At 46.6% G+C, this 22,584-nt stretch overlaps 1 protein-coding gene across 1 annotated transcript in view; it reads right to left on the minus strand.

Annotated features, from left to right (window-relative positions):
- Window positions 1-22,584, minus strand: part of GALNT18 (polypeptide N-acetylgalactosaminyltransferase 18) — a 207,981-nt gene that overhangs the window by 184,470 nt on the left and 927 nt on the right. The window lies entirely within an intron of this gene.

Below are 22,584 nucleotides of genomic sequence, written 5' to 3' on the forward strand. Positions count from 1 at the left end.
TCGCAAGCACAGTAAGTTCTGCATACAGTAAGCATCCAGTAAATAGAATCGAATGAATGAAATGGGCTCTCCTCACTCAGGCCTGGACGTGTCACAACGTGGGTGAAATGACCCCGCATCAATTCTGTCCGTCATCTAACACTCTGCTGCTGGTGGCTGGGCATAGTAGCCATAAGTCCACCTCTTCTTGCTCACCGACCAAACGGCCCTCGGAAGGTAGCCAAACAGCCCAGTCCCCCAGACCATACTCTTGTTCAACTGGATTCTCACAGGCTGCTTTGTAGTCAATCCGTGGTATTTACCGAATGTTTACTATATGCAGAGCACTGTACTAAGCACTTGGGAGAGTAATAATAATGGCATTTATTAAGCGCTTACTATGTGCAGAGCAGAGAAGCAGCACGGCCTCGTGGATAGAGCTCAGGTCTGGGAATCAAGAGGACCGGGGTTCTATTCCTGGCTCTGCCACTTGTCTGTTGTGTGACCTTGGGCAAGGCACCTCACTCCTCCCGTGCCTCAGTTCCCTCATTTATAAAATGCGGATTAAGACTGTGAGCCACATGTGGCTCACATGTTGCCGAATTGTACTTCCCAAGCGCTTTGTATAGTGCTTTGTACACGGTAAGCACTCAATAAATATGATTGAATGAATGAATGTGGGACAGGGCCATTTGTACTTCCCAAGCGCTTAGTACAGAGCTCTGCACCCAGTAAGTGCTTAATAAAAACGACTGAATAAATGACTGTGTCCGTCCTGATTATCTTCTATCTACCCCAGCACTTAGAACAGTGTCATTAGTAAGCTCTTTACAAATACCATCATCATTATTATATTACAATACAATAGAATCAGTAGGTATGATCACTCCAAAGCTTACAGTTCTCAGAAGGAAGCAGAGGGTTTGCATTGGGGTCTAGCCTGTAAGCTCACTGTGGGCAGGTAATGAGTCTGCTTATTGCTGCATTGCCCTCTCTCAAGCACTTAGTACAGTATTCTGCACACAGTAAGCGCTCAATAAATACAACTGAATTAATGAATGAATGCACCCAATAAGCTTCCCATAAATCCTACTGATTGGTTGATAGCAAGTTTTGGGTGGAAGTAGCAGGTCAGTCAATTGTATTTATTGAGCGCTTACTGTGTGCAGAGAAGTGTTCTAACCGCTTGGGACAGTTCAGTATAACAGAGCAGGTGGATGGATGGTTAAAAAGAAGACAATGCCAGTGGTAAGGGAGAGGTACTTTCCCTTAGGCATGAACTGAGCAGAGTGTTTGCAGGGCTTAAAAATGTTTTTCAAACTCGGCCAAATTGCTGTACTCTGGGAAAAAAAAACCGCTCCCTTTTTTCAGCCAAGCCCATCTCTGGGTTATGGATCAGGAAAAGACATCCAACTCAGTTCTCAAGGAGCTGAAAGAGATCTCCAGGAACTACCCAATCTGCAGTCATTTAGGGAAGGGGGAAAACAGAAGAGGCAAGCTTTCCCAATCATTTTCTTGTATCTAACCCAGTGCTTAGTACAAGTGCCTGGCACATAGTAAGTGCTTAACAAATACCATTAAAAAAAAAAAGAGTAACAGGACACGGTGCATTCCAACCCAGGAGTTCTGACTTCTCCCAACAAGTCTGCATTCCTAGAATTGTCCTGCCTGCCAACAGAGGTGATGAGGGTGTTGGCTAGGTAAAGATTTTTTTTGAGAAAAAGGCAACAAGCTCCGTGTGTCTTTCCGAAGCTGGCATTTTAAGCTGGCCGCTTGCAGAGGTTGAAACGTTTTAACTACCTTACATTTGGGCATCTCTAATTCATTCTGGGATCAGCAAAGGTTGGATTTGACAAAAGACAGCTTAACCAGGCTACTAGAGAAGCAGCAGGGCCTAGTGGATAGAGCATGGACCTGGAGTCAGAAGGACCCGGGTTCTAATCCCGGCTCTGCTACTTGTCTGTCGTGCGATCTAGGGCAAGTCACTTCACTTCTCTGGGCCTTGGTTCCCTCATCTGTAAAATGGGGAGAAACACTGGGAGCCCCGTGTGGGACCGGAACCATGTCCAACCTGACTAGCTTCTATCTACCCCAGTGCTTAGTATTTCCTGATACACAGTAAGCGCTAAACACCAATAGAAAAAAGTTATTGTTGCCCTTATAGGACAAATTTGAGTAAATCAAAGAACAAGGTGCTTATTCCCAATGAGTTCTAATTTCCAACGGCCAGACCTGTCAAATCCTCTGATCACATTTTCTCCATCAGACCCTATCCACTACCAGTATGTGCTGTCCCCTTCCCCCGCTTACTGAGTAGTAGTAATAATAATAAGAAGAAGAAGAACAATAATAATAGTATTTGTAAAGCGCTTACTACATGCCAAGCACTGTAATACTACTACTACTACTACTACTACTACTACTACTACTACTACTACTACTACTACTGGTACGCATTAAGCACTTACTATGTGCCAAGCACTGTTCTAAGCACTAGGGTAGATACAAGGTCATCAGGTTGGACACAGTCCTTGTCCCACATGGGGCTCACACTCTTATCCCCATTTTACAGATGATGTATCTGAGGCAACGCGTTTCAGTGTCGCACCTGGAGAGTTTCCAGGACTTTACCAGTCTCAAGTATGGGAGGGAGAGCTAAGCAGAGGCCTACCCATTCCATTCCTAGCTTGGGCAGTGGCTAGTGAGTAGCAGGCAATCTGCTACAAGTCAAAACTCACCCGTGCTGAGCAGCAGCGGCATGGGAGAGAATCAAGGGCGGAGACTCGAGTTTACTGTATGGAAGGAGGCAATGGTAAAACCATTTCTGTATTTTTACCAAGAAAACTCTATGGATCCACTACCAGAATGATTGCAGGTGGAGGTGGGGCATTCGGGGAGAGATGTGTCCATGGAGTCGCTATGGGTCGGAGACGACTCGACAGCATAAGACAAGACAACTGAGGTACAGAGAAGTTAAGTGACTTGCCCAAGGTCACACAGCAGCAGCTGCTGCTGCCTCAGTAACCAGAAGAATCCTTGCTGACTACAGGGACCCTAAACCACTTCCAGTCCAGAGATGTGCCCCCAGGGAGCATTTCCTTAGCCCAGAGAGGAGAAAAGAGACTGTGCCAGCCCTTTTCTGATCCTGCCTTTCTGGGACACAGGGGAAGAGCACTCTCTCCCCAAGCAGAGCTAGAGAAAAAAAAATCCACCACAAAAAAAAAAAAAAGTCAGAGGGCATAACACTCCCTCTGAATGTAATCCTAGTCTCATAATTGCTCTGGTTTCATCAGTGAGAATTCTGCACATAGTAAGTGCTCAATACATACAATTGATTGACTGATTGATGGAAGTCCAAAGAGTGCCGAGCTGCTAGATTGGAGCTGGATCCAGGGAAGACTGCCGGGCCCTCATTTGGAAAGTCAGTTGGTCAATCGAGCGCTTACTGTGTGCAGAGCACTGTACTAAGCACTTGGGAGAGTACAGTACAATAATAGCCAGCTGGCTCTGTGTGGGACAGTGTTTTCTTTAGGAAGAGCAGCCTCAGTATTTTCTGGAAAAAAAACACCCTCCCGCTTGTTTTGGTTCCTCTCCAAACACACTCCCATCCCACCCTCTCAAGAACAATGCCTCTTTGTCTCCATCGAGAAATTCTGCACCCCACCAGACCAGGAAGACTCGGTCCCTTTCAGCTGCAGCAGGAGAAAATGCCTCAGTCTTGGCTTCAAAGCTCTCCATCACCTTGCCCCTTCCTACCTCACCTCTCTTCTCTCCTACAGCTCAGCCCGCACACTCTGCTCCTCTGCCGCTAACCTCCTCACTGGGCCTCGTTCTCGCCTGTCCCACCGTCGACCCCTGGCCCACATCCTACCTCTGGCCTGGAATGCCCTCCCTCCTCAAATCCGCCAATCACACTTCCCCCTTTCAAAGCCCGACTGAAGGCTCACCCCCTCCAGGAGGCCTTCCCAGACTAAACCCCCTTTTCCTCCACTCCCCCTCCCCTCCCCATCACCCTGACTCACTCCCTTTTCTCTACCCTCCCTCCCCACAGCACTTGTGTATACATGCACATATAATTCTATTTATATTAATGATGTGTATACACCTATAATTCAATTTCTTTATATTGATGCTATTGATGCTTGTTAGTTGTTTTGAAGTCTGTCTCCCCCCTTCTAGACTTGCCCTTGTGGGCAGGGATTGTCTCTCTTTGTTGCTCAATTGTACTTTCCTAGAGCTTAGGATAGTGCTATCCACACGGTAAGCGCTAAGCAAATACGACTGAATGAATGAAAATGGCCCAGCCCGCCCCAGCTCCTAGGGCAAGGATCAGAGACTGGCTAAAATAGTAACAATAGTAGCTACTACGCACTTATCGTTTGCCAAACACTGGGAGAGAGTACAAGGGTGGGAACCAGCCCCAACCTGTCTTCTGTTAATTCCACTTGCCTGCAGAGACAGGCTGGGACCCTGTCCTTCAGGGTCCAAAAAGCACATGTCCTGAAGACTCACTTCCAAACTCCCTCTGCAGCTGCGTGAGAATTGACAGTCCAAAGCTAAGCTTTGCAGAAGTTATAGCCGAAGAAATCCCGTTTTCCCCGCTTTGGTTTTCCCCAAATTCCTCGGAAATCTTGAGCTGAAAGGGACCTTGGTAGGTCATGTTTACTCCCCTTCCTAGTTCTCCAGGGAAGAAGATCTCATAACCTCACAGTCGCACAACCGGCTAAGTTAGGGAGTTCCTTCTTCCATTCTGCCTACATCTCCCACCTACTGACAAGAAAGTCCTCTCCCTTCATCTTGAGCTTCAGGGAAAATGAAGTACAAATTGCCCAACATCCTTCTTAAAATAACTCTCTCCATACTGACAATTATTATATACTTATTATACAGAAATCAAAAAACCACGGTCATGAAATGCCCTGTTTGTTCATCTGGTTCTGATCCTTGTTAGGCTTATTTGCATTTATTCTTACTTACATTTAAACTCCTTCCCCTCCCTACCCCTTCTTGTGTCCATATCCTTCTACTTGGTTGCCTCTTCTACCTGTAGTTTTAGTATAATAATTGATAGCAATAATTATGATATGTTAAGCACTTACTATGTGCCAATCACTTGTTCTAATCGCTGGGGCTGTCCCACATAGTAATAATAATGGTGGTATTTGTTAAGCTTACTATGTGCAAAGCACTGTTCTAAGTGCTGGGAGGGATACAAGGTGATCAGGTCGTCCCATGTGGGGCTCACAGTCTTAACCTCCATTTTACAGATGAGGTAACGGAGGCAAAGAGAAGTTAAGTGACTTGCCCAAGGTCACACAGCAGACAGGTGGCGGAGCCGGGATTTGTATCTGTCTCCTTCGCTAGACTGTAAGCTTCTTGAGGGCAGGGGTCATGCCTACTTACCCTTCCGCACTCTCTCAAGTGCTTAATACAATGCTCCACACACAGTGAGCGCTCAATCAATATCGTTTATCGATTGACTGGTTCACCGAGATCCCACCCTACCAGGACAAGAAGCAGCCATTTAAGTTGGAAGGTGGGAGGTTTGAAACCAACGGAAGGAAACACTTCTTCACACAGGCAATAGTAAACCTTTCAAATCTGTATTGAGCAGCAGTCACGGACACCAAAGAAATCTAAAGGGGTTTGGCTAAGCCAGGGATGACAAACTGGATTATGAAAGGCCAAGTTAGGGATCGAGTCTGTAAGCTCCTTGAGGGTAAGAATTGTGTCTCCCTACAGTAGTGTACTGTATAATCCCAGGCACTTATTACAGTGCTCTGCCACAATAAGCGCTCAATAAATACCAGTGATTGAATGGATGGAGAGAGAAAAGTTAGGTGTGTTGTGAGTTGGTTTGTCCAGTGGACAGGACAATTTATTACACAGCTTCTCCAAGCCTCCTTTTGCTTCTGTCTGGGGCAGATGGACTGTGGGTCTATCTAAAGGTGTTATGGCTGAGGGTAAAGGTTCACATCTTACACATCTACCAATTCTGTTGTAGTATTCTCTCCCAAGCACTTAGTTCAGTGCTCTTCATGTGGTAAACACCCAACTTGCTCCCTTTGCTCTAGCCCCCTCCCTGTCCCACAGCACTTGTGTATGTATGTACATACATATAATTATAATTCTATTTACTTTTATTAATGATGCGCACGTATCTATAATTCTTTTTATTTATAATGACGCTATCGATGCCTTTTTATTTGTTGTGATGTCTGTCTTCCCCCTTCTAGACTGTGAGCCTGTGAGTGGGTAGGAATTGTCTCTACTGGTTGCCGAATTGTACTTTCCAAGCGCTTAGGACAGTGCCTGCACACAGTAAGCTCTCAATAAATATGATTGAATGAATGAATAAATACCACTGATTGACTGACTGAGTGATTACGTTCTCCTTTTCCCTAGGTTAAACAATTCCAGTTTTCCACAGCTTCCTTTTTTTTTCTGGTCCTCTGATCCTCTCTGATATACCCTCTAGGCCTTTACCAAGTCTCTTAGCCTTCCAATAAACAATTCCCGTTTCCCACAGCTTCCTTTTTTTTTTCTGGTCCTCTGATCCTCTCTGATACACCCTCTAGGCCTTTACCAGGTCTCTTACGCCTTCCAATCAGGAGACCCAGATTGGATCCAACCCTGTAATTCATTCATCCATTCAACTGTATTTATTGAACACTTGCTGTTTGCAGAGCACTGTACTAAGCGCTTGGAAAGTACAATTTGGCAACAATAATTGTAATAATTGGGGGTTCAATGCTCAGAGAATAAAAGAAAGGATTACATCCCAATTTCTTCAAAAATGAAAACAGAGCAGAGAAGTGTTTTCTTATTAAAAATGAATCTAACAAGGACAAGTTTTAGCTTTATATGATGTTATTCTAGAAAGTATTTTAGTGAAGAGGGAGCTTGTGTTGCCTGGGAGCTTGGGACTCTATAAATTTCTCCCTCAAGCCACAAGGCTAATTTGAGAAATGGCATGGCTTAGTGGATGGAGCACGGGCCGGAGAGTCGGAGGACCTGGGTTCTAATCCCGGCTCTTGGGCAAGTCACTTCACTTCTCTGGGCCTCAGTTCCCTCATCTGTAAAATGGGGATTAAGAATGTGAGCCTCATGTGGGAAAGGAACTGTGTCCAACCTGATGAACTTGTAACTATCCCAGTGTTTAGAACTATGCTTGGCACATAGTAAGGGATTAACAAGTACTATTATTATTATCGTTATTATCATTATTAATTGTATGTGACTACAGGCTTCCCTACCTGACCTTCCATCCCTCACCAGGATATCACGAACGGAATTACAGAATATCTATCTAGAACACCGAACTCTTAGTTCATCATTACCATTCCATTATCCCACACTAGCCCCACAAACAGAAGGAATTATACCTGCAATAAAGGAAATCCAGGAAGCCCCATTTTGGTTAGACTGTCTCCCGAGTACTAAAAAATAAATCTGAAGCACGGAAGATCAGAGAAGATCTTCTCTATGGATAATAGAGATGTCTCCAGCGGAAACAGGAAGAGAGATTATAGTTCAATAAAAGAAAAAAAAATGCTTCTAAGGGGCTAGGGTGAGATTTTTGCTTACTGTTAACTTCCCTGAACATAACTCACTGGGTTATTAATTCAGGCTCCCACTGTTTTGGCAAATAAACAGCTGCTGATGCTTTGTGCCCAAACCACTTTATTAAAGCTTCCTTTTCAGCAACTGTTTTTTCCTCTGCAGACCCTGAGAGGCTCTGACAGCTCACAGAAAGAGACACCAACCATTTAGTCTCTTCACAAGGAAACCAGAACATGTGGGTGGCTGAGCTGGGGGGAGAAGGGGAGGATGATATGGTCTCACTGGGGCAGTGGTTCCCATCTCCTCTGCTGGGAGTAATAATAATAATTGTGGCCTGTGTTCGTTCATTCATTCAATCATATTTATTAAGCACTTACTGTGTGTAGAGCACTGTACTAAGTTCTTAAGAAAGAACAATATAACAGTAAACAGTGACAATCCCTGCCTACATTCATTCATTCATTCAATCATATTTATTGAGCACTTACTGTGTGAAGAGCACTGTACTAAGCACTTGGGAAGTACATGTTGGCAACATATGTACTACAATGAGTTTACAGTCTAGAGAAGGGGAGACAGACTTCAATATAAATAAATCAAATTATAGACATAGGGCACACAGCCTTAATCCCCATTTTACAGATGAGGGAACTGAGGTATGGAGAAGTTAAGTGACCTGTCCAAGATCACACAGCAGACAAGTGGAGGAGCCGGGATTAGAACCCAGGTCCTTCTGAATCCCAGGCCCGTGTTCTATCGACTAAGCCACGCCGCTTCTCATCAGTGGTGGGCTCACACCATTTTAGCTCTCTGATATCGATCAATCAAGCACAGTTATTGAGTGCTTATTGTGTGCATAGCACTGTACTAAGCGCTTGGGAGAGTACAATATAACAGAGTTGGTAGGCGTATTCCCTGCTCACGACAAGTTTACAGTCTTGTGGGGAGACAGAACTTAATATTCTGGGAAGCAGGATTAATATTCTGGGAAGCAGCACGGAGTAGGGGATAGAGCAAGGGTCTGGGAATCAGAAGGTTACAATAACAATAATTACAGCATTTGTTAAGTGCTTACTATGTGTCAGGCACTGAATTAAGTGCTGGGATGGATACAAGCAAATCAGGTTGAACACAGTCTCTGTCCCAAGTGGGGCTCATGGTCTCAATTCCCATTTTACAGATGAGGTCACTGAGGCTCAGAGAAGTGAACTGACTTGCCCAAGGTCACACAGCAGACAAGTGGAGGAGCCGGGATTAGAACCCATGACCTTCTGATTCCCAGGCCCGTGTTCTATCCACTACACCATGCTGCTTCTCGACTAATCTTGTCATCACCTGTCCCTGGCACATAGTAAGTGCTTAACAAATGTCATAATTATTATTACTATTTTCTTATCTAAACTGTAAGCCTCCTACCCTGCTTATCTTACTGGAATGAATGCCACTCTCCCCCTGGCCAAAAACAAGAGCTACCATACACCTTCCCACCGCTCAAGATCACACCTCTGGCTTTAACCTCGACGTCTCCTTCTTCAGGTCCGATCTTCAGTCACCAAATCCACAGTTTTTCCTCCTCCACATTTTTTTTTTAATAATGGCATTTATTAAGCGCTTACTACATTTCCAGAATCCGCCCTTTCCTCTTCATCCAAACTGCCTCCACACTCGTCCAAGTACTTGTCATATCAGGCCTTTCATTCATTCATTCGCATTTATTGAGCCCTTACTGTGTGCAGAGCACTGTACTAAGAGCTTGGGAAGGACAAGTTGGCAACATATAGAGACGGTCCCTACCCAACAGTGGGCTCACAGTCTAGAAGAGGGAGACAGACAACAAAACAAAACATATTAACAAAATAAAATAAATAGAATAAATATGTACAAGTAAAATAAATAGAGTAATAAATATGTACAATGTACAATATATGCCTTGACTTGCCTCCTCACTGTTTTCCCTATCTACAAGCTCTTCCCTCTCCAATTCATACTCTGCTCTGCTCCCCAAATATTTTTCCTAAAATATCATTCTGACCCCATCTCCCCACTCTTGAAAACTCTCCAGTGGCTGCCCATACCTCTCTGCAACAAGCAGACACCCCTGACCATTGGTTTTGCGATACTCAGCAGGGCTCAGTGGAAAGAGCCCGGGCTTGGGAGTCAGAAGTCGTGGGTTCTAAACCCGGCTCTGTTACGTCAGCTGTGTGACTCTGAGCTAGTCACTTAACTTCTCTGTGCCTCAGTTACCTCATCTGTCAAATGGGGATTAAGATTGTGAGTCCCACATGGGACAACCTGATTACCTTGTATCTCCCCCAGCGCTTAGAACAGTGCTTGGCACCTATTATTATTATTATTTCTCAAATGGATCTCTTCCCCCTACTTACCCACGCCTTTCACCTACTACATTCCAACGCGCATACTTCCTTCCTCTCAAGCCAACTACTCACTGTGCCTCCTTCTTGGCTATCCAGCCATTGACCTCTTCCTCAAACCCTCCATTCTTTCTGGAGCTCCCTCCCCTTTCACATCTGGCAGACCGCGGCCTTCTTTGTCTTCTGAAAACACATTTCCATCAGGAGGTCTTCCCTGATTAATCATTCATTTCTCCAACCTATCCCTCCCAACTTGGCACTTCAGCATTTACACATCCTGTTATGGGAAGGGAACATGTTTTCTCATTCTGTGGTACTAAGTTCTCCCAAGGGCTTAGGACAGTGTTCTGCACACAGTAAGTGCTCAATAAATACCACTGATTGACCTCACCCCTCTCACTCCCCTGTAGCACTTAGGTACATATCCATATACTCCATTGTTTCCTCTTTCCTGAAATGTCTTGTAGAGTCTGTCTTCCCCACAAGATTCTCAGGTTCTTGAACAGAGAGAAATCATGTTCTGCTAATTCTATTGTATTCTCCCAAATGTTCTGCAAGGAGTACTCTTATTGATTGACTGAGTGAATGATTGAAGCCAGGTGAGTCAAAGAAACTACAGAATTCAATTATTTGACTCCCTGGGGAATTCTTAGGGTGAGAGCTAGTAAATGAGAGAGTGAGTGAGAGTGAGAGAAAGAGTGAGAGGGAGGGAGAGAGAGAGGTAGAGCGTGTATGTCTGTGTGTGTGTGAGCGCACATGCCCTGGTAGTTCTAGAAACCCAGGACTACAAGAAATTCAGAGGCATCATTTAGGTCGGCCTTCTAGTGAGTGACTAAACTATCAACGACACCTCTATATCTATGTTTTCCTCAAAGATCTTCTGGAATCAAGACTCCTCGGTCTTCTTCGGTAGCTTAGCATTTCATCAGCCTGACAGCTAAGAAATTCTTTCCCGTTTTCATTTAAGCTCATTTTCTCTTCTTTGGTTCTCAGTGGCCATGGCAAACTAGCCAGTCCCCTCCCAATAAAACCCTCGTAGACTTCAAGACAGATAGAACGTTCTGCCTTCAACTTTTTCTTCTACCATACTAAACAGATCCAATTATTTACCGCTTGGATTTGCATCCTTTATTCTCCCCTCTCTCAGCTTCACAGCACATATGTACATATCCATCATTTATCCATCATATATTAAAGTCTGTCTCCCCCTCTAGCCTGTAAACTCAATGTGAGCAGGGAACGTGTCTACCGACTCAGTTATATTGTGCTCTCTCAAGTGCTTAGTGCAGTGTTCTGCACACAGAAGGAGGAAGCAGAATGGTGTAGTGGGTAGAGCATGGCCCTGGGAGTCGGCAGGACTTGGGTTCTAATCCCGGCTCTTCCACTTGTCCGCTGTGTGACCTTGGGCAAGTCACTTCACTTCTCTGGGCCTCAGTAACCTCATCTGTAAAATAGGAAGTGAGACTGCAAGCCCCACGTGGGACAGGGACTGTAACCAACCCAATTTGTTTGTATCCACTCCAGCTCGTAGTACAGTGCCTGGCACACTTAACAAATACCGCAATCATTATTAAATACCGATTGATTGATTGATTGAGCCTTTCCCCATAGGACCGAATTTCCATTTTATTCATCATCTGAATCACTCTTTCGTTCATTCACTCATTCAACTGTATTTATTGAGTGCTTACTGTGCAGAGCTCTGTTCTAAGCGCTTGGGAGAGTACAATATAACAATAATCAGACACATTCCCTGCCCACAACGAGCTTACAGCCTAGAGGGGAGACAGACATTAATATAAATAAATAAATTACGGTGCTGTGGGGCTGGGAGGGGAGATGAATAAAGGGAGCAAGTCAGGGTGATGGAGAAGAGAGTGGGAGAAGAGGAGAAGAGGGCTTAGTCAGGGAAGGCCTCTTGGAGGAGATGTACCTTCAATAATGCTTTGAAGAGGGAGAGAGTCATTGTCTTTCTGAACCCTCCCAGACTGAGCACCCTCCTTCCTCTCCCCCTACTCCCCCTCCCCATCCCCCCTGCCTTACCTCCTTCCCCTCCCCACAGCACTTGTACATATATATATATATATATATATATATATATATATATATATATATATATATGTTTGCACATACTTATTACTCTATTTATTTATCTTGTACATATTTACTCTATTTATTTTATTTGGTTTATATGTTTTGTTTTGTTGTCTGTCTCCCCCTTCTAGACTGTGAGCCCACTGTTGGGTAAGGACTGTCTCTATATGTTGCAAACTTGTACTTCCCAAGCGCTTAGTACAGTGCTCTGAACACAGTAAGCACTCAATAAATACGATTGAATGAATTGAATGAACCCTCTCTAGTCACTCCATATCCTTTATAAAGTGAGGAAACCAAAACTAGGCAAAATACTCTAAAATGGGACTGAATCGGTGCAGAGAAATGCAGAAGGAATATAAACTTGGGTTGTGGCTAGGGTCCGTGAGGTACAATGGCCTGAACCATAGAATCTCGGTCTTTTTCATTCTCACTGTTAGGTCATGGTATTTGGGCTATTCTGCAAAGCAGTTTAGAACCAGGCACAAACCTCCCTGACTGGAGCAAAATCACCAGCAAACAGCAGCTCCTCTGTGAGGGTTTCAAGGACCTTTTGAATCAAACAACCCAGCCCTCAATCCATGGTACTTACTGAGTGCTTACTGTGTCCACAGCACTGTACTAAGTGCCTGGGAAAGAACAGTACAATATGATTCAATCTCTGCCCAACAGGGAGTTTACCATCTAGAGGGGGAGATGGAAATTTAAAATAAAATACAGACTGGGGACAGGGCAGAGTGTAAGGATGTATACCTAAGTCCGTGGGGGTTGGGGAGGGGTGAAAAGAGAAGTGCTTAAGGGGTTCATATCTACACGCATAGACAATGCAGAGGGGAGGGAGAGGACGGGAGAGGAGGCCTTTAGTCAGGGAAGGGCTTTGGGAGGAGATGTGAGTTTTGGAGGGCTTTGAAGATAGCGAGAGTGGACTTTTGAGAGCATGCTTTCGAATTAGAAAAGTTTACTGGAGGACTGAAAGCTATTTTCGTACCAGTTTCCACAGTCCTTTTGTGGTATTCTCCAGCCTGGCCGGGTAGGACGGTGACTGCTGGATCTATTTCACAGCTCCGCTTTATTCCAGCGGGGAGGGCGAAAGGGTCGAATAAGACACCGTTAACTCTGACACGACTCGAAGTTTTCATGGAATAACCTTAGGACCCTGCTCAACATTCCATGGCAGCCAAACTAGTTTAGCGGTTGGCAGAGCCTAGATCTACTATCGGCATCAAATTCTTCTGCCAGGCTTGAGAGTACAGCTCAGAGGGTGGGGCTCTCCACAGATCTCCTGTAGCTGCAAGAACAAAAATCTAGCAACTATCACGTCTGCTGGGCTGCACTTGAATCTGAAATCTAATTGCAATTTCAGGAGCACACAGCTAACAATGTTCTTCGGTCATCAGGCTGGGGAAGTAGCGTGGCCCAGTGAAAAGAGCACGGGCCTGGGTGTCAGAGGACCTGGGTTCTAATCCCGGCTCCGCCATCTGTCTGTTGCGTGACCTTAGGCAAGTCGCTTAACTTCTCAGTGCATCGGTTCCCTCAACTGCAAAACGGGGATTCAATACCTCTATTCCCTCCTACTTAGAATGTGAGCCCCTTGTCTGATGACCTTGTATCTATCCCAGCACTTTGTAGAGTTCTTGGCACATAGTGAACCCTTAAAATTACCCCAATTGATATTATTATTGTCATTATTGTTATTTCTAAGATTCGGCTTAGGAGCTTGCCAGCGGGGCAGAGCAGAGAGATTCCACCACGATTTCCATTTAGCTTCCTCACCTTTCCTCTCGCAGCAGATGATGTCTCTGAACTCCTCTGACATTTTCTCGATATTCCTTAGACTGAGGAAGAGCCCATGAAGGCGACTGAGCAAAATGTCCCCTCCCTGCCTGTGGATCTCGGCAGATATTATCACATCAGGTCTGAAAGCTCTGCCATTCTTCACGGCTCCGACCGCATTCCTAAATCGGAATGGAGGGCCCGAATGCAGCCAAACTCCTCCAGACTGTATCAAAGCTGCCCCTTTAGTCTCTCCCTTCTGCTTCTCCCCCTGTTGAGGCTCTTTCTGGCTGGGCGAGTCTATTCTGCCCCGGGAAAGCTTGATCCTGGTCTCGCATCAGGGGTTTCTTACTCCATCTGCAACCCGAGCCCGATCAAAACACCCCATCTTGTTTCTGTCCTAGCTCAGTGGATCAATTTTACTGGCTATAATGTGGTTTGACTTGCAATTGTCTTTCTTTCCTGGAGGAAGCCAGGCGCTCAAATGACCACCCTCGGGGTTCACCTAGCATTCTTTCCTACAGGAAATTCACCTCCCATTATGCCCAACCTCACTTGATAGCTGATTCCTTCTGCTACCGATCCTACACCTTCCCCCGGGGCTGTAGTGTGGCCTAGGGAATAATAGAGCCCAGGCCTTGGGAGTCAGAAGGACCTGGGTTCTACTCCTGCCTCTGCTACTTGTCTGCTGTGTGACCCTGGGCAAGTCACTTCACTTTTCCGTGCCTCAGTGACCTCATCTGTCAAATGGGGATGAAGACTTTAAGCTCTATGTGGGACAGGGACTTGCTTGTAACCACCCCAGTACTTAGTACAGTGCCTGGCAAACAGTAAGCGCTGAACAAATACCACAATTATTATAACCATTATTAACAAAGATTATAATGATAATACATAATAATACCCTGGCTTCCTACGTGGGTGACAATACCCAGCAGCTCCTCATCTGAAAGGTACCGTGTACATAATGCATCGAATGCACAGTACTGTACTGTCCAAGTGCTTAGTACAGTGCTCTACACACAGTAAACACTCAATAAATACAATTGGATGAATGAAAACTGAAACTACTAGGAATCGATTCTTTCTCCTCTTCGGGCAATAAACTAACTCTGGTGAAGGTACAGGATTTAACAACTCAAACCACATGTATTCTAGTGAGATATGAATTTCTGAAATTGTTGGTGTAAAGGACTGCCCGGTAATTCGATTCATTCCGCAGAAACTGATTAATGGAAGAAATTTCTTGACCTTGTCAATAAACGGTAGTCAAAACCATCTCTCCCTGCTCTAATTTTCTTTTTCACATAAAGACGCTTTTGCTCCAAAACAAGACATTGGTTTACAAGAACCAGCATGTCTCAAACAGAATTTTCAAGCAAAACAAAAGCCTTCCAAATTAAAGAAGGCATCAGTCAAGCAATGAATTAATAGTATTTGTTGAGTGCTTACAAAGTGCAGAGCATTCATTCATTCATTCAATCATATTTACTGGACATTTACTGTGTGCGAAGCACTGTACTAAGCGCATGAGAGAGTACAATACAACAGATTTAGCAGACTCGTTCACTGCCCCTACGGAGCTTACGGTCTGGAGGGAGACAGAGAGAGACACAGACATTAATATGAATAAATCAGTCTTGCATAATTACAAGCGACAATTTTTCTCTCCAAATTCTCTCTCAAAATGCCTTTTTTCCTCCCGGCACCTTCTCCCTCAGCTCACTTTTCTTCACAAAATACCAGCACTTCTCTAACTTGATGCTCTTAATGCTGGCATTGACGCCCCTCTGTTTTCCGGCTGTTTGATAGAATAAAGTTTCAGAACCTCCCCAGAGATTTCCAAAGACCATCATCTAATTAAACCACCCACTCAGGGAAACTAATTAAAATGAATGAAATACCAATGCAACCCCCATGAGCAAAGTACATTTTTCCATCAGGGCTTCCTGACAGTTGGAAGCCTGGGGGTGAGAGTGATGAGAAACTTCTGGTCTCAAGTCCTGTCAATATTATTCCAAACCCCTTAAGACATTTTTAGCTTCCAGCAAAGCCATCCTTTCAATTATCATCCTTGAAGTCACATCTTGTACCTATTCCAGTGCTTAGTACAGTACATAGTTCATAGTAAGGGCTTAACACATGCTAATATTATCGGTATTATTGTTATTATCATCATTACAGCAAGTGGTTGTACAGGGCACTTCAACGGAAATGAGGGATCCAGAAGAAAGCAAAGCAGGACCCGGTATTCACTGAGCATTGACAGAATTTATTGGGCACTGATAGCATTTGTTGAGCACCTGCTTGGTAACGTGCACTGTACCCAAACTCGGCAGTGCGTGGCACATAGTACGCGCTTAATAAATATCATCATTATTATTAAGTATAAAATAACAATGCACCACGTTCCTGCCCACAAGGAGCTTCCACGCTAAAGGGGGAGACAAGCATAAAAAAGATTCCTAGTCCCGAAAATAATTATAGGGAATGATTAACCTACCGTCACACAATGGAAATTCACAGGTAGAGAGCTACTGTTTAGAAACTGATTTAACAGCCAGCCCGTTCAAGGCAAGTGATCCAGTGCCCAGGCTGGAGAACTGAGTGACTAAATTTAAAGAATCCCCCCAGGCAAACATGCTGGGAAGGCCACATGAAATACTTTTCAAGCTTCCTGATCTCTAAAGTTTGGCCCATTTTCTACAAAGCCTTACTTGTATTTGCTACACGAGTTGGCTGTAGGATAACACTAGCGTTTGCCCATGTAAGGATTTTTTCTCCCTTTACCATATCGCCTCAAATTTTTCTGGTGTAAATATTTAAAATTTCTAAACCGAACACATCGGTAGGGCCCTGCTTACTTTGAAGAAAATTGGAATATTTCATCTTCAACTTTAAACCACTGTCTTAGGAAGCCACAAAAATGAAAACCTGTGAGTGACAAGCAGAATAAATGATTCCAGGACTAATCCCCTCATATTATTTCTTTACAAAAGCTTTGTAAAGCCGGCACCTTCATCTTGAAGTCTGCTCTGATTTTCTCTTCAAAGCTCAGGTGAATGCTGTTTCACCGGAGACATCTGGGTCTTAAAAATCCTCTCCAAAAAATTTATATTGGCTAAAAAATTCCATGTCGGGCACAAACCATGAGGCATTCCTGCTATGATCGGCATTACCCCTGGAGCAAAAATTGCACATCCCTTTCTGATAGACTTTAAGGAGCAAGCTGGCTATGCCTGATGATAGAAAAAACAAACAGGCAAGCAGTCACAACAACAGCCAACTTGGAAAACATACACTGTGGTCCTTCCCGGCCTGCCAGGTTAAGGATCAGAAAGAGGGTAAATTAGAGAAAGCCGCAAAGTCTCTTTTTTTAAGCATTAAAGCTTAATCCGCCTGTCGCCTCATCCATTTTGCAAAATCTTCGGAAAGGCAGCAGAGGGAATCGCCCTCTTTGGAGATGGTAAGCTCGCTGTGGGCAGGGAAAGCGTCTACCAAGTCTGTTGGACTGTCCTCCCCCAAGTGCTTAGCCCAATGCTCTGCACACAGTAAGCGCCGAGTGCGCAGCATTGATGAGAGTGACTTTTGTCACAACCAGGGATGATAATGGGTGTAAGAACCCAGAGGAGAGGGGCTGATAATAATAATAATGATGGTATTTGTTAAGTGCTTACTATGTGTCAAGCACTGTTCTAAGTGCTGAGGGAGATACGAGTAATAAGGTTGTCCCATGTGGGGCTCACAGTTTTTAATCCCCATTTTACAGATGAGGTAACCGAGAAGTTCAGTGACTTGCCTAAAGTCACACAGCTGACAAGTGGTGGAGCCAGAATTAGAACCCACGGCCTCTGACTCCTAAGTCCGTACTCTTTCCACTGAGCCGCGATCTCTCTGGACCTGCGAGACTCCGTGCCACGGAACTAAGACCGAGCCGTCAATCCGTCCATCATATTTATTGAGCGCTTACTGTGCGCTGAGCCCTGTTCTTGGTGCTTGGGGGAGTACGATATACCTGAGTTGGCAGACACAATCCCTGCCCGCAACAAGCTGGCCAACTACAGGGGATCTCCAAGCATCTCATACAACATTTACCTAGAACAGTGCTTTGCACATAGTAAGCGCTTAACAAATGCCATCATTATTATTATTATTATTTACCTCCGGCTCCAGCGGACGAGGGGCTACTCGGGGGTGGACAAGGGATTTGCACAGCAGGGGACGCTTAGTACAGTGCTCTGCACATAGTAAGCGCTCAATAAATACGATTGATGATGATGATCCTTCCTGGACTAAGCCCCTCTTTTTCTCTGCTCCTGCTCCCCTCCCCATCGCCCCCACTCGCTCCCCCTTCCCTACCCTCCTCCCCACCCCACAGCACTTGTGTGCATATGGGTACATATTTATAATTCTACTTATATTAATGATGTTTCTATATCTATAATTCTATTTATTTATATTGAGGCTATTGTTTTGATGCCTGCCACCCCTCTTCTAGACTGTGAGCCCGCTGCGCGTGGGGATCATCCCTATTTGTTGCATGAATTGTACTTCCAAGCACTTAGTACAGTGCTCTGCACACAGTAAGCGCTCAATAAACAGGACTGAATGAATGAAAGGACTGGGACAGGTGCTCCCTTCCTAGGGCGCCTGTGGAACAGTGGGGAGAGACATGGCATGGGGCAGGGTGTGAGGGGGATTGCCTGGGAGGAGGGAAGAGGCGCGGGAATGTGGGAAAGGTGATGGATGAAAGACGTGTGTTCGAGTGGAAGAGAGATGGATGCGGATGGGACGGGTGGGAGGGCCCAAGGCGGTATGTGGGGCTGGGATGTGGGGCTGGGATGTGGGGATGGGATGCGGGGATGGGATGCGGGGATGGAATGAGGGGATGGGATGTGGGGTTGGGATGTGGGGATGGGATGCAGGGCTGGGATGCGGGGATGGGATGCAGGGATGGGATGTGGGGTTGGGATGCGGGGTTGGGATGCGGGGATGGGATGTGGGGATGGGATGCCGGGATGGGATGCGGGGATGGGATGTGGGGATGGGATGCCGGGATGGGATGCCAAGATGGGATACGGGGATGGTATGTGGGGATGGGATGCGGGGATGGGATGCAGGACGGGGAAGCTGTGCCTGCCAAAGACAAGGAAGGAAAAAAGGAGTTAAAAAAGCACACATTCCCGGTTCCCTCCAGGGCTCTGCACCCGCGTGCAAACACACACACACACAATCAATCAATCAATCGTATTTATTGAGCACTTACTGTGTGCAGAGCACTGTACTAAGCGCTTGGGAAGTACAAGTTGGCAACATATACAGTCCCTACTCAACAGTGGGCTCACAACACACACACACACACACACACACACACACACACAGACACACACACACACACACACACACACATCCCCCTCTCAAGGAAGGGAGGTGAGGAAGAAAAGGAGGGCGCTCCCCCGACTGTATTCTCTCCCCTCCCCACCTAGCATGACGCCCTCCGGCCTCAACGCGAGGTATTTCCTCGCTACAACGCGTAGGGCTCCTTTTATTCACTCAGTCAGTCGGTCAGTCGTATTTATTGAGCGCCTACCGCCTTCAGAGCACTGTACTAAGCGCTCGGGAGAGTACAATACAACAGTGAAGAGCGGCATTCTCTGCCCACAACGAGGGGGGAGCTTACAGTCTCGGCATCATCATCATCCTCATCCTCGGAATTTATAGAGCGTTTACTGGGTGCACAGCACTGTCCTAAGCGCTGGGGAGAGCACGCGACAATAATAAACAATGACATTCCCTGGCCCCCACGAGCTCCCGGGCTGGAGGGAGCTAGCACTCTCAGCGTGATCCTCATCCTCGGCATTTATTGAGCGCTTCCCGTGTGCGGAACACTGTACTAAGCGCTGGGGAGAGTACAATACAATAATAAAGAGACACATTCCCTGCCCTCAACGAGCTAAAACGGCCACACACACACACACACACACACACACACACACACACACAGACTATAGCTGTGTGACTTTGGGCAAGTCACTTAACTTCTCTGAGCCTCAGTTCCCTCATCTGTAAAATGGGGATGAAGACTGTGAGCCCCTCGTGGGACAACCTGGTTACCCTGTAACCTCCCCAGCGCTTAGAACAGTGCTTTGCACATAGTAAGTGCTTAATAAATGCCATTATTATTATTATTCTTATTATCTTCCAACACTGCTGCCCACTCTAGTCACCCACCCACCCACACATATGCAACGACCTACATTCGTTCATTCATAATTCCTTCGTAATAATAATGATGATGGCATTTATTAAGCCCTTACTACGTGCAAAGCACTGTTCTAAGCGCTGGGGAGGTTACAGGGTGACCAGGTTGTCCCACGGGGGGCTCACAGTCTTCATCCCCATTTTCCAGATGAGGCAGCTGAGGCACGGAGAAGTGAAGTGACTTGCCCAGAGTCACACAGCTGACAAGTGGCGGAGTCGGGATTTGAACCCATGACCTCTGACTCATTCATCCCATCGTATTGACTGAGCACTTACTGTGTGCAGAGCGCTGTACTAGGCGCTTGGAAAGTACAATACAGCAATAAAGAGAGATGATCCCTGCCCCCACCGGGCTGACAGTTTAGTCCCACCCTTAGGCAGCAGTGACCCATCCACACAAACCCACCCAGCCACACACCCCACAGACACCCACCCCCCCACTCCCCCCCCACACACACCCTCACACACACACACACACCCCACACCCACCCACTCCACACACACCCACCCATTCATTCCATAGTACTTATTGAGCACTTACTGTGTGCAGAGCAATGGACTAAGTGCTTGGAAAGTACAATTCGGCAACAGAGACCATCCCTACCCGACAACAAGCTCACAGGCTAGAAGGGGCTAGCACCGACCCATACACATCACACAGATACACACCCCACTCACACACACACTCCCCCCCCACACACTCCTCACCTACACACCCACTCACATCCCCCACACACCCACACTCCTCACATACACACCCACACACCCACTCACATCCCCCACACACCCACACATATCCCCACTCCCCTCATACACACACACACACCCCCCACTCACACACCCACACATATCCCCACTCCCCTCATACACACACACACACCCCACTCACACACCCCACTCACACACCCACACATCCTTCCCCCATACACCCCTCACATACACACACACACCCACACAGCCACCCAAACACACACCCCCACAAGCACACCCACACACACTCCCTCCCCACACAACCCCACACACACTCCTCACATGTACCCACACCCCCCCTCACTTCCACACCCACACACCCACTCACACCACTCATCATCATCATCATCAATCGTATTTATTGAGCACTTACTGTGTGCAGAGCACTGTACTAAGCGCTTGGGAAGTACAAGTTGGCAACATATAGAGACAGTCCCTACCCAACAGTGGGCTCACAGTCTAAAAGGGGGAGACAGACAACAAAACCAAACATACTAACAAAATAAAATAAATAGAATAGATATGTACAAGTAAAATGAATAAATAAATAAATGAGTAATAAATATGTGCAAACATATATCCATATATACAGGTGCTGTGGGGAAGGGAAGGAGGTAAGATGGGGGGATGGAGAGGGGGACGAGGGGGAGAGGAAGGAAGGGGCTCAGTCTGGGAAGGCCTCCTGGAGGAGGTGAGCTCTCAGCAGGGCCTTGAAGGGAGGAAGAGAGCTAGCTTGGCGGCACTCACATACCCACACACCCCCACACAGCCACCCAAACACACCCCTCACATACACACACACCCCCAAGCACACACACACAAACACAGTCCCTCCCCACACAACCCCCCCACACTCCTCACATGCACCCACACTCCCCCCTCACTTCCACACCCACTCACATCCCACACACCCACTCACATCCCCCCCACACACCCACGCATATCCCCACTCCCCTTACACACACGCACACACACATCCCTCCCACACACACCCCTCACATACACCCCTCACATACACCCCTCACATACACACCCCCCACAAGCACACCCACACACACAGTCCCTCCCCACACAACCCCCCCACACTCCTCACATGCACCCACACTGCCCCCTCACTTCCACACCCCCACACCCACTCACATCCCACACACCCACTCACGTCCCCCCACACACACCCACGCACATCCCCACTCCCCTTACACACACGTGCACACACATCCCTCCCCCCCACACCCCTCACATACACACACCCCCACACCCCCCCACAAACCCACTCCTCACATACACCCACACACACATCCCTCCCACACACACCCCTCACATACACATACAAACACACTCCTCACACACACCCCCCTCACATACGCACCCACATCATCCTCATCATCCTCATCAATCGTATCTATTGAGCGCTTACTGTGTGCAGAGCACTGTCCTAAGCGCTTGGGAAGTACAAGTTGGCAACATACAGAGACGGTCCCTACCCAACAGTGGGCTCACACGCCCACTCACATCCCCACTCCCCTCAAACACACACACCCACCCCCTCCCACTCACACCCCCCCACTCACCCACCCCCCATTCACACAAACACCCACACCCCACACATCCCTCCCACACACCCCCCTCGCATACACACCCCCCCACAAAAACACACACTCCCACCCACCCCCACTCACCCACCCCCCATTCACACAAATACCCACACCCCACACATCCCTCCCACACACACCCCTCGCATACACACACTCCCACACTCCGTACCCCCCATCCACACCTCCCACACACACCC

This window comes from Tachyglossus aculeatus, chromosome 22 (assembly GCF_015852505.1).
Source record: "Tachyglossus aculeatus isolate mTacAcu1 chromosome 22, mTacAcu1.pri, whole genome shotgun sequence".
NCBI lineage: Eukaryota > Metazoa > Chordata > Mammalia > Monotremata > Tachyglossidae > Tachyglossus > Tachyglossus aculeatus.